This window comes from Amia ocellicauda, unplaced genomic scaffold, assembly GCF_036373705.1.
Source record: "Amia ocellicauda isolate fAmiCal2 unplaced genomic scaffold, fAmiCal2.hap1 HAP1_SCAFFOLD_104, whole genome shotgun sequence".
In the NCBI taxonomy this organism is placed as follows: Eukaryota; Metazoa; Chordata; class Actinopteri; order Amiiformes; family Amiidae; genus Amia; species Amia ocellicauda.
The window spans coordinates 145,001-157,500 of record NW_027102669.1 but is presented as its reverse complement, the minus strand read 5'-3'; positions in this window follow the sequence as shown (position 1 = coordinate 157,500).

Here is a 12,500-nt window from a genome sequence, read left to right as displayed (position 1 = left end):
GGGACTGAGACGAATCGAATGACGTGCTTTGCAAAGAAATCGGGGGCTCACAGCCCCCCCAGGAGAGGTTCAAAAGTCGGAGGACTGGTCACCTAACTCCCATTGAAGTCAATGGGGGAAAAATGAAAACTGTCAAAAAGGCTTAAAATGGTTCAAAAACCCACTGGGGCAGTAGATAATCATCCTATTTGAATTTTAAAAGTCTTAGTTTGGCGAAAAAATACCTTTTAATAATTGTTTTAGGGGTCAGAAAAATCAGCTCCGGCTGCCTGGTCACCTAGGGGAGATAGAAAATTTTTCTAAGTTTTTCACTCGGCCGCCTGGTCCCCTAACTCGAAAATTTTAAAGTGCTCCCATCGGTCCCGGGATAGGGTGGCTGATAGCTGGGAGCCCCCTGAGCACTGCCCCGGTGTTAGTTTTCGGAGAAATGCCCCCGTTGATTTGTTATGATTTTTTTTCCGCCGGCCGCCTGGTCGCCCTAATGCAAAGTCAATGGGAGTGAGGAGATAGAAAATTTTTCAAAGTTTTTCACTCGGCCGCCTGGTCCCCTAACTCGAAAATTTTAAAGTGCTCCCATCGGTCCCGGGATAGGGTGGCTGATAGCTGGGAGCCCCCTGAGCACTGCCCCGGTGTTAGTTTTCGGAGAAATGCCTCCGTTGATTTGTTATGATTGTTTTCCCGCCGGCCGCCTGGTCGCCCTAATGCAAAGTCAATGGGAGTGAGGAGATAGAACATTTTTCAAAGTTTTTCACCCGGCCCCAAACGGCTCCAAAACACACTGGGGCTGTGGCTGGGACTCTCACCAGGACTGCCCCCTACTTTATTTCTGGATTAAAAAGCATTCTATATTAATTTTTCGATTTTTGGGACCCGGGACGCCTGGTCACCTAACTCCCCTTCTATCCCTATGGGGGGGGGACGGGGACATCGAAAACGCTCCCATCGCCGCCGAGGCACGCTGCGGGGACTCTCCCTACCATCGCCCCATGCTTCCTTTGAAGAATATATGACGTTTTTCAATTTTCACCGACATTTGAAAATCAAAACTTCAGAACATTTCATAGTTATTCTCAATGGGTTGTCTAGGGGCACACATCTCTAAACTGGGGGAAATGCTCAAAATGATTAAAAAGAAAAACAATGCCCCCAGACCCGGGGGGCTGATAGCTGGGAGCCCCCTGAGCACAGCCCCGGTGTTAGTTTCTGGAGAAATGCCCCCGTTGATTTGTTATGATTTTTTTTCCGCCGGCCGCCTGGTCGCCCTAATGCAAAGTCAATGGGAGTGAGGAGATAGAATATTTTTCAAAGTTTTTCACTCGGCCGTCTGGTCCCCTGACTCGAAAATTTTAAAGTGCTCCCATCGGTCCCAGGGTAGGGTGGCTGATAGCTGGGAGCCCCCTGAGCACTGCCCCGGTGTTAGTTTCTGGAGAAATGCCCCCGTTGATTTGTTATGATTTTTTTTCCGCCGGCCGCCTGGTCGCCCTAATGCAAAGTCAATGGGAGTGAGGAGATAGAATATTTTTCAAAGTTTTTCACTCGGCCGTCTGGTCCCCTGACTCGAAAATTTTAAAGTGCTCCCATCGGTCCCAGGGTAGGGTGGCTGATAGCTGGGAGCCCCCTGAGCACAGCCCCGGTGTTAGTTTCTGGAGAAATGCCCCCGTTGATTTGTTATGATTTTTTTTCCGCCGGCCGCCTGGTCGCCCTAATGCAAAGTCAATGGGAGTGAGGAGATAGAATATTTTTCAAAGTTTTTCACTCGGCCGTCTGGTCCCCTGACTCGAAAATTTTAAAGTGCTCCCATCGGTCCCAGGGTAGGGTGGCTGATAGCTGGGAGCCCCCTGAGCACAGCCCCGGTGTTAGTTTCTGGAGAAATGCCCCCGTTGATTTGTTATGATTTTTTTTCCGCCGGCCGCCTGGTCGCCCTAATGCAAAGTCAATGGGAGTGAGGAGATAGAATATTTTTCAAAGTTTTTCACTCGGCCGTCTGGTCCCCTGACTCGAAAATTTTAAAGTGCTCCCATCGGTCCCAGGGTAGGGTGGCTGATAGCTGGGAGCCCCCTGAGCACTGCCCCGGTGTTAGTTTCTGGAGAAATGCCCCCGTTGATTTGTTATGATTTTTTTTCCGCCGGCCGCCTGGTCGCCCTAATGCAAAGTCAATGGGAGTGAGGAGATAGAATATTTTTCAAAGTTTTTCACTCGGCCGTCTGGTCCCCTGACTCGAAAATTTTAAAGTGCTCCCATCGGTCCCAGGGTAGGGTGGCTGATAGCTGGGAGCCCCCTGAGCACAGCCCCGGTGTTAGTTTCTGGAGAAATGCCCCCGTTGATTTGTTATGATTTTTTTTCCGCCGGCCGCCTGGTCGCCCTAATGCAAAGTCAATGGGAGTGAGGAGATAGAATATTTTTCAAAGTTTTTCACTCGGCCGTCTGGTCCCCTGACTCGAAAATTTTAAAGTGCTCCCATCGGTCCCAGGGTAGGGTGGCTGATAGCTGGGAGCCCCCTGAGCACTGCCCCGGTGTTAGTTTCTGGAGAAATGCCCCCGTTGATTTGTTATGATTTTTTTTCCGCCGGCCGCCTGGTCGCCCTAATGCAAAGTCAATGGGAGTGAGGATATAGAATATTTTTCAAAGTTTTTCACTCGGCCGTCTGGTCCCCTGACTCGAAAATTTTAAAGTGCTCCCATCGGTCCCAGGGTAGGGTGGCTGATAGCTGGGAGCCCCCTGAGCACTGCCCCGGTGTTAGTTTCTGGAGAAATGCCCCCGTTGATTTGTTATGATTTTTTTTCCGCCGGCCGCCTGGTCGCCCTAATGCAAAGTCAATGGGAGTGAGGAGATAGAATATTTTTCAAAGTTTTTCACTCGGCCGTCTGGTCCCCTGACTCGAAAATTTTAAAGTGCTCCCATCGGTCCCAGGGTAGGGTGGCTGATAGCTGGGAGCCCCCTGAGCACAGCCCCGGTGTTAGTTTCTGGAGAAATGCCCCCGTTGATTTGTTATGATTTTTTTTCCGCCGGCCGCCTGGTCGCCCTAATGCAAAGTCAATGGGAGTGAGGAGATAGAATATTTTTCAAAGTTTTTCACTCGGCCGTCTGGTCCCCTGACTCGAAAATTTTAAAGTGCTCCCATCGGTCCCAGGGTAGGGTGGCTGATAGCTGGGAGCCCCCTGAGCACTGCCCCGGTGTTAGTTTCTGGAGAAATGCCCCCGTTGATTTGTTATGATTTTTTTTCCGCCGGCCGCCTGGTCGCCCTAATGCAAAGTCAATGGGAGTGAGGAGATAGAATATTTTTCAAAGTTTTTCACTCGGCCGTCTGGTCCCCTGACTCGAAAATTTTAAAGTGCTCCCATCGGTCCCAGGGTAGGGTGGCTGATAGCTGGGAGCCCCCTGAGCACAGCCCCGGTGTTAGTTTCTGGAGAAATGCCCCCGTTGATTTGTTATGATTTTTTTTCCGCCGGCCGCCTGGTCGCCCTAATGCAAAGTCAATGGGAGTGAGGAGATAGAATATTTTTCAAAGTTTTTCACTCGGCCGTCTGGTCCCCTGACTCGAAAATTTTAAAGTGCTCCCATCGGTCCCGGGATAGGGTGGCTGATAGCTGGGAGCCTCCTGAGCACTGCCCCGGTGTTAGTTTCTGGAGAACTGCCCCCGTTGATTTGTTATGATCCGTAGTTGCCGGCCGGCCGCCCGGCATTGCTCTATCGGATGGAGCGTGGGCTGGCTATGGGAGATTTAGCGATTTTCGGAACCGGCCCCGATGGCCCCCCAAACCGGGTGGCCACGAGGTGGGACCCCCCTGAGCACTGCCCCGGTGTTAGTTTTCCGAGAAATGCCCCCGTTGATTTGTTATGATCCGTAGTTGCCGGCCGGCCGCCCGGCATTGCTCTATCGGATGGAGCGTGGGCTGGCTATGGGAGATTTAGCGATTTTCGGAACCGGCCCCGATCGCCCCCCAAACCGGGTGGCCACGAGGTGGGACCCCCCTGAGCACTGCCCCGGTGTTAGTTTTCGGAGAAATGCCCCCGTTGATTTCTTATGATCCGTAGTTGCCGGCCGGCCGCCCGGCATTGCTCTATCGGATGGAGCGTGTGCTGGCTATGGGAGATTTAGCGATTTTCGGAACCGGCCCCGATCGCCCCCCAAACCGGGTGGCCACGAGGTGGGACCCCCCTGAGCACTGCCCCGGTGTTAGTTTTCGGAGAAATGCCCCCGTTGATTTGTTATGATCCGTAGTTGCCGGCCGGCCGCCCGGCATTGCTCTATCGGATGGAGCGTGGGCTGGCTATGGGAGATTTAGCGATTTTCGGAACCGGCCCCGATCGCCCCCCAAACCGGGTGGCCACGAGGTGGGACCCCCCTGAGCACTGCCCCGGTGTTAGTTTTCGGAGAAATGCCCCCGTTGATTTGTTACGATTATTTTTCGCCCAGGCGATGTGCCTTTTCATTTTGTTTTGCACTTTCCTTCATTCCTTGGTGCATGCTACCATCTAACGGACACATTTCGGTACTGCAGTTTGAAAGTAATTTCCCCGTCTAGGGATCTCTCAATGCCCTGGGCTGCGAAAGGAGGGCAAGGACACCCTATGTTCTCATGAGTGCAAAGCCCCCCCGGCTTCAAGGCATTCCAAAAGGAAAACCGGAGACACTGCTGTACACACACACACACACACACACACACACACACACACACACACACACACACACACACACACACACACACACAGAGAGAGAGAGAGAGAGAGAGAGAGAGAGAGAGAGAGAGATAGAGAGAGAGTAGTCACACAGTGGAATAAACTCCCCAGCGATGTGGTAGAAGCTGAAAGTTGGGGAACATTGTGATGGTCTATATTTCTTGGCAGATAATAAAAGATGCTCTTATCATGCCTCCGTTGATGTGTTATGATCCATAGGTTGCCGGCCGCCCGGCATTGCTCTGATCGGATGGACCGTGGGCTGCCTATGGCAGAGTATGGGCGATTCTTCAGCCGGCCCCGATGGCCCCCCAAACCGGGTGGCCACGAGGTGGGACCCCCCTGAGCACTGCCCCGGTGTTAGTTTTCGGAGAAATGCCCCCGTTGATTTCTTATGATCCGTAGTTGCCGGCCGGCCGCCCGGCATTGCTCTATCGGATGGAGCGTGGGCTGGCTATGGGAGATTTAGCGATTTTCGGAACCGGCCCCGATCGCCCCCCAAACCGGGTGGCCACGAGGTGGGACCCCCCTGAGCACTGCCCCGGTGTTAGTTTTCGGAGAAATGCCCCCGTTGATTTCTTATGATCCGTAGTTGCCGGCCGGCCGCCCGGCATTGCTCTATCGGATGGAGCGTGGGCTGGCTATGGGAGATTTAGCGATTTTCGGAACCGGCCCCGATCGCCCCCCAAACCGGGTGGCCACGAGGTGGGACCCCCCTGAGCACTGCCCCGGTGTTAGTTTTCGGAGAAATGCCCCCGTTGATTTCTTATGATCCGTAGTTGCCGGCCGGCCGCCCGGCATTGCTCTATCGGATGGAGCGTGGGCTGGCTATGGGAGATTTAGCGATTTTCGGAACCGGCCCCGATCGCCCCCCAAACCGGGTGGCCACGAGGTGGGACCCCCCTGAGCACTGCCCCGGTGTTAGTTTTCGGAGAAATGCCCCCGTTGATTTGTTACGATTATTTTTCGCCCAGGCGATGTGCCTTTTCATTTTGTTTTGCACTTTCCTTCATTCCTTGGTGCATGCTGCCATCTAACGGACACATTTCGGTACTGCAGTTTGAAAGTAATTTCCCCGTCTAGGGATCTCTCTCTCGTCTAGGGACACTGCTGTACACACACACACACACACACACACACACACACACACACACACACACACACACACACACACACACACACACAGTGAGAGAGAGGGAGAGATAGAGAGAGAGAGAGGTGGAGAGGGAGAGAGAGGTGGAGATAGAGAGATGGAGATAGAGATGGAGATAGAGAGAGATGGAGATAGAGAGAGAGATGGAGATGGAGAGAGAGATGGTGATAGAGAGATAGAGATAGAGAGAGAGATGGTGATAGAGAGATGGAGATAGAGAGAGAGATGGTGATAGAGAGATGGAGATAGAGAGAGAGATGGTGATAGAGAGAGAGTCGTCACACTCTGGAACAAACTCCCCAGAAGCTGAAAGTTGGGGAACATTATGATGATCTTTATTTCTTGGCAGATAATAAATGATGATCTTACAGAGGGCGACTTACAACACCAGTGCAAACATACAGCGAAGGACAAGGCATCAATCGCGACAGAATCCCTTGAGTTAAAGCAGCAGATTCAGAATAACACACGTCAAAACAGACTGGAGACTAAAACGAGCACGAAAGGTGTCGAATATGTGGCCTCCTCTCGCTTGTAAACTCTCTCGTGTTCCTGTCGATGGGGTCGGCGGCTCGGGGCAGCGGCCTAGCAGCAGCAGGCAGGCCACCCGGCTGCCTGGGGCTGACCTCCGGGGCAGGCAGGCAGGCAGACCTCCAGGGCAGGCAGGCAGGCAGGCAGGCAGACCTCCAGGGCTAACAGGCTGACCTCCAGGGCTGGCAGGCTGACCTCCAGGGCTGGAAGGCAGGATGGCAGACCTCCAGGGCAGGCAGGCAGGCAGGCAGGCAGGCAGGCAGACCTCCAGGGCTGGCAGGGAGACCTCCAGGGCTGGCAGGCAGGCAGGCAGGGCTGTGTGGCTGGGGAGGGCAGGCTGGCAGGCAGGTAGGCCGTGCTGCTGCCAGGGCTGGAAGGCTGACCTCCAGGGCAGGCAGGCAGGCAGACCTCCAGGGCAGGCAGGCAGGTAGGCCGTGCTGCTGCCAGGGCTGGCAGGCTGACCTCCAGGGCAGGCAGGCAGGCAGGCAGACCTCCAGGGCTGGCAGGCTGACCTCCAGGGCAGGCAGGCAGGCAGGCAGGCAGACCTCCAGGGCTAACAGGCTGACCTCCAGGGCTGGCAGGCTGACCTCCAGGGCTGGAAGGCAGGATGGCAGACCTCCAGGGCAGGCAGGCAGGCAGGCAGGCAGGCAGGCAGACCTCCAGGGCTGGCAGGGAGACCTCCAGGGCTGGCAGGCAGGCAGGCAGGGCTGTGTGGCTGGGGAGGGCAGGCTGGCAGGCAGGTAGGCCGTGCTGCTGCCAGGGCTGGAAGGCTGACCTCCAGGGCAGGCAGGCAGGCAGACCTCCAGGGCAGGCAGGCAGGTAGGCCGTGCTGCTGCCAGGGCTGGCAGGCTGACCTCCAGGGCAGGCAGGCAGGCAGGCAGACCTCCAGGGCTGGCAGGCTGACCTCCAGGGCAGGCAGGCAGGCAGGCAGGCAGACCTCCAGGGCTAACAGGCTGACCTCCAGGGCTGGCAGGCTGACCTCCAGGGCTGGAAGGCAGGATGGCAGACCTCCAGGGCAGGCAGGCAGGCAGGCAGGCAGGCAGGCAGACCTCCAGGGCTGGCAGGGAGACCTCCAGGGCTGGCAGGCAGGCAGGCAGGGCTGTGTGGCTGGGGAGGGCAGGCTGGCAGGCAGGTAGGCCGTGCTGCTGCCAGGGCTGGAAGGCTGACCTCCAGGGCAGGCAGGCAGGCAGACCTCGAGGGCAGGCAGGCAGGTAGGCCGTGCTGCTACCAGGGCAGGCAGGCAGACCTCCAGGGCTAACAGGCAGACCTCCAGGGCTGGCAGTGCTGCTACCAGGGCTGGATAGCAGACCTCCAGGGCTAACAGGCAGACCTCCAGGGCTGGCAGGCTGACCTCCAGGGCAGGCAGGCAGGCAGGCAGACCTCCAGGGCTGGATAGCAGACCTCCAGGGCTGGATAGCTGACCTCCAGGGCTGGATAGCAGACCTCCAGGGCTAACAGGCTGACCTCCAGGGCTAACAGGCAGACCTCCAGGGCAGGCAGGCAGACCTCCAGGGCAGGCAGTGCTGCTACCAGGGCTGGATAGCAGACCTCCAGGGCTGGAAGGCAGGCAGGCAGACCTCCAGGGCAGGCAGTGCTGCTACCAGGGCTGGATAGCAGACCTCCAGGGCTAACAGGCAGACCTCCAGGGCTGGAAGGCAGGCAGTGCTGCTACCAGGGCAGGCAGGCTGTCCTCCAGGGCTGGAAGGCAGACCTCCAGGGCTGGCAGGCTGACCTCCAGGGCTGGAAGGCAGGCAGTGCTGCTACCAGGGCAGGCAGGCTGTCCTCCAGGGCTAACAGGCTGACCTCCAGGGCAGGCAGTGCTGCTACCAGGGCTGGATAGCAGACCTCCAGGGCTAACAGGCAGACCTCCAGGGCTGGCAGGCTGACCTCCAGGGCAGGCAGGCAGGCAGGCAGACCTCCAGGGCTGGATAGCAGACCTCCAGGGCTGGATAGCTGACCTCCAGGGCTGGATAGCAGACCTCCAGGGCTAACAGGCTGACCTCCAGGGCTAACAGGCAGACCTCCAGGGCAGGCAGGCAGACCTCCAGGGCAGGCAGTGCTGCTACCAGGGCTGGATAGCAGACCTCCAGGGCTAACAGGCAGACCTCCAGGGCTGGCAGTGCTGCTACCAGGGCTGGATAGCAGACCTCCAGGGCTGGATAGCAGACCTCCAGGGCTAACAGGCAGACCTCCAGGGCTGGCAGGCTGACCTCCAGGGCAGGCAGGCAGGCAGGCAGACCTCCAGGGCTGGATAGCTGACCTCCAGGGCTGGATAGCAGACCTCCAGGGCTAACAGGCTGACCTCCAGGGCTAACAGGCAGACCTCCAGGGCAGGCAGGCAGACCTCCAGGGCAGGCAGTGCTGCTACCAGGGCTGGATAGCAGACCTCCAGGGCTAACAGGCAGACCTCCAGGGCTGGCAGGCTGACCTCCAGGGCAGGCAGGCAGGCAGGCAGACCTCCAGGGCTGGATAGCAGACCTCCAGGGCTGGATAGCTGACCTCCAGGGCTGGATAGCAGACCTCCAGGGCTAACAGGCTGACCTCCAGGGCTAACAGGCAGACCTCCAGGGCAGGCAGGCAGACCTCCAGGGCAGGCAGTGCTGCTACCAGGGCTGGATAGCAGACCTCCAGGGCTGGAAGGCAGGCAGGCAGACCTCCAGGGCAGGCAGTGCTGCTACCAGGGCTGGATAGCAGACCTCCAGGGCTGGAAGGCAGACCTCCAGGGCAGGCAGGCAGACCTCCAGGGCAGGCAGTGCTGCTACCAGGGCTGGATAGCAGACCTCCAGGGCTGGAAGGCAGGCAGGCAGACCTCCAGGGCAGGCAGTGCTGCTACCAGGGCTGGATAGCAGACCTCCAGGGCTAACAGGCAGACCTCCAGGGCTGGCAGTGCTGCTACCAGGGCTGGATAGCAGACCTCCAGGGCTGGATAGCAGACCTCCAGGGCTAACAGGCAGACCTCCAGGGCAGGCAGGCAGGCAGGCAGACCTCCAGGGCTGGATAGCTGACCTCCAGGGCTGGATAGCAGACCTCCAGGGCTAACAGGCTGACCTCCAGGGCTAACAGGCAGACCTCCAGGGCAGGCAGGCAGACCTCCAGGGCAGGCAGTGCTGCTACCAGGGCTGGATAGCAGACCTCCAGGGCAGGCAGTGCTGCTACCAGGGCAGGCAGTGCTGCTGCCAGGGCTGGATGGCAGGCAGGCAGACCTCCAGGGCTAACAGGCTGACCTCCAGGGCAGGCAGGCAGACCTCCAGGGCTAACAGGCTGACCTCCAGGGCAGGCAGTGCTGCTACCAGGGCAGGCAGGCTGTCCTCCAGGGCTGGATAGCAGACCTCCAGGGCAGGCAGTGCTGCTACCAGGGCAGGCAGGCTGTCCTCCAGGGCTGGATAGCAGACCTCCAGGGCAGGCAGTGCTGCTACCAGGGCAGGCAGGCTGTCCTCCAGGGCTGGATAGCAGACCTCCAGGGCAGGCAGTGCTGCTACCAGGGCTGGATAGCAGACCTCCAGGGCTGGATGGCAGGCAGGCAGACCTCCAGGGATGGATAGCAGACCTCCAGGGCTGGAAGGCAGGCAGGCAGACCTCCAGGGCAGGCAGTGCTGCTACCAGGGCTGGATAGCAGACCTCCAGGGCTAACAGGCAGACCTCCAGGGCTGGAAGGCAGGCAGTGCTGCTACCAGGGCAGGCAGGCTGTCCTCCAGGGCTAACAGGCTGACCTCCAGGGCAGGCAGTGCTGCTACCAGGGCTGGATAGCAGACCTCCAGGGCTAACAGGCAGACCTCCAGGGCTGGCAGGCTGACCTCCAGGGCAGGCAGGCAGGCAGGCAGACCTCCAGGGCTGGATAGCTGACCTCCAGGGCTGGATAGCAGACCTCCAGGGCTAACAGGCTGACCTCCAGGGCTAACAGGCAGACCTCCAGGGCAGGCAGGCAGACCTCCAGGGCAGGCAGTGCTGCTACCAGGGCTGGATAGCAGACCTCCAGGGCTAACAGGCAGACCTCCAGGGCTGGCAGTGCTGCTACCAGGGCTGGATAGCAGACCTCCAGGGCTGGATAGCAGACCTCCAGGGCTAACAGGCAGACCTCCAGGGCAGGCAGGCAGACCTCCAGGGCAGGCAGTGCTGCTACCAGGGCTGGATAGCAGACCTCCAGGGCTAACAGGCAGACCTCCAGGGCTGGCAGTGCTGCTACCAGGGCTGGATAGCAGACCTCCAGGGCTGGATAGCAGACCTCCAGGGCTAACAGGCAGACCTCCAGGGCTGGCAGGCTGACCTCCAGGGCAGGCAGGCAGGCAGGCAGACCTCCAGGGCTGGATAGCTGACCTCCAGGGCTGGATAGCAGACCTCCAGGGCTAACAGGCTGACCTCCAGGGCTAACAGGCAGACCTCCAGGGCAGGCAGGCAGACCTCCAGGGCAGGCAGTGCTGCTACCAGGGCTGGATAGCAGACCTCCAGGGCTAACAGGCAGACCTCCAGGGCTGGCAGTGCTGCTACCAGGGCTGGATAGCAGACCTCCAGGGCTGGATAGCAGACCTCCAGGGCTAACAGGCAGACCTCCAGGGCAGGCAGGCAGACCTCCAGGGCAGGCAGTGCTGCTACCAGGGCTGGATAGCAGACCTCCAGGGCTAACAGGCAGACCTCCAGGGCTGGCAGTGCTGCTACCAGGGCTGGATAGCAGACCTCCAGGGCTGGATAGCAGACCTCCAGGGCTAACAGGCAGACCTCCAGGGCTGGCAGGCTGACCTCCAGGGCAGGCAGGCAGGCAGGCAGACCTCCAGGGCTGGATAGCTGACCTCCAGGGCTGGATAGCAGACCTCCAGGGCTAACAGGCTGACCTCCAGGGCTAACAGGCAGACCTCCAGGGCAGGCAGGCAGACCTCCAGGGCAGGCAGTGCTGCTACCAGGGCTGGATAGCAGACCTCCAGGGCTAACAGGCAGACCTCCAGGGCTGGCAGTGCTGCTACCAGGGCTGGATAGCAGACCTCCAGGGCTGGATAGCAGACCTCCAGGGCTAACAGGCAGACCTCCAGGGCAGGCAGGCAGACCTCCAGGGCAGGCAGTGCTGCTACCAGGGCTGGATAGCAGACCTCCAGGGCTAACAGGCAGACCTCCAGGGCTGGCAGTGCTGCTACCAGGGCTGGATAGCAGACCTCCAGGGCTGGATAGCAGACCTCCAGGGCTAACAGGCAGACCTCCAGGGCTGGCAGGCTGACCTCCAGGGCAGGCAGGCAGGCAGGCAGACCTCCAGGGCTGGATAGCTGACCTCCAGGGCTGGATAGCAGACCTCCAGGGCTAACAGGCTGACCTCCAGGGCTAACAGGCAGACCTCCAGGGCAGGCAGGCAGACCTCCAGGGCAGGCAGTGCTGCTACCAGGGCTGGATAGCAGACCTCCAGGGCTAACAGGCAGACCTCCAGGGCTGGCAGTGCTGCTACCAGGGCTGGATAGCAGACCTCCAGGGCTGGATAGCAGACCTCCAGGGCTGGATAGCAGACCTCCAGGGCTAACAGGCAGACCTCCAGGGCAGGCAGGCAGACCTCCAGGGCTGGATAGCTGACCTCCAGGGCTGGATAGCAGACCTCCAGGGCTAACAGGCTGACCTCCAGGGCTAACAGGCAGACCTCCAGGGCAGGCAGGCAGACCTCCAGGGCAGGCAGTGCTGCTACCAGGGCTGGATAGCAGACCTCCAGGGCTAACAGGCAGACCTCCAGGGCTGGAAGGCAGGCAGTGCTGCTACCAGGGCAGGCAGGCTGTCCTCCAGGGCTGGAAGGCAGACCTCCAGGGCAGGCAGGCAGACCTCCAGGGCAGGCAGTGCTGCTACCAGGGCTGGATAGCAGACCTCCAGGGCTGGAAGGCAGGCAGGCAGACCTCCAGGGCAGGCAGTGCTGCTACCAGGGCTGGATAGCAGACCTCCAGGGCTAACAGGCAGACCTCCAGGGCTGGAAGGCAGGCAGTGCTGCTACCAGGGCAGGCAGGCTGTCCTCCAGGGCTAACAGGCAGACCTCCAGGGCAGGCAGTGCTGCTACCAGGGCTGGATAGCAGACCTCCAGGGCTAACAGGCAGACCTCCAGGGCTGGAAGGCAGGCAGTGCTGCTACCAGGGCAGGCAGGCTGTCCTCCAGGGCTGGAAGGCAGACCTCCAGGGCT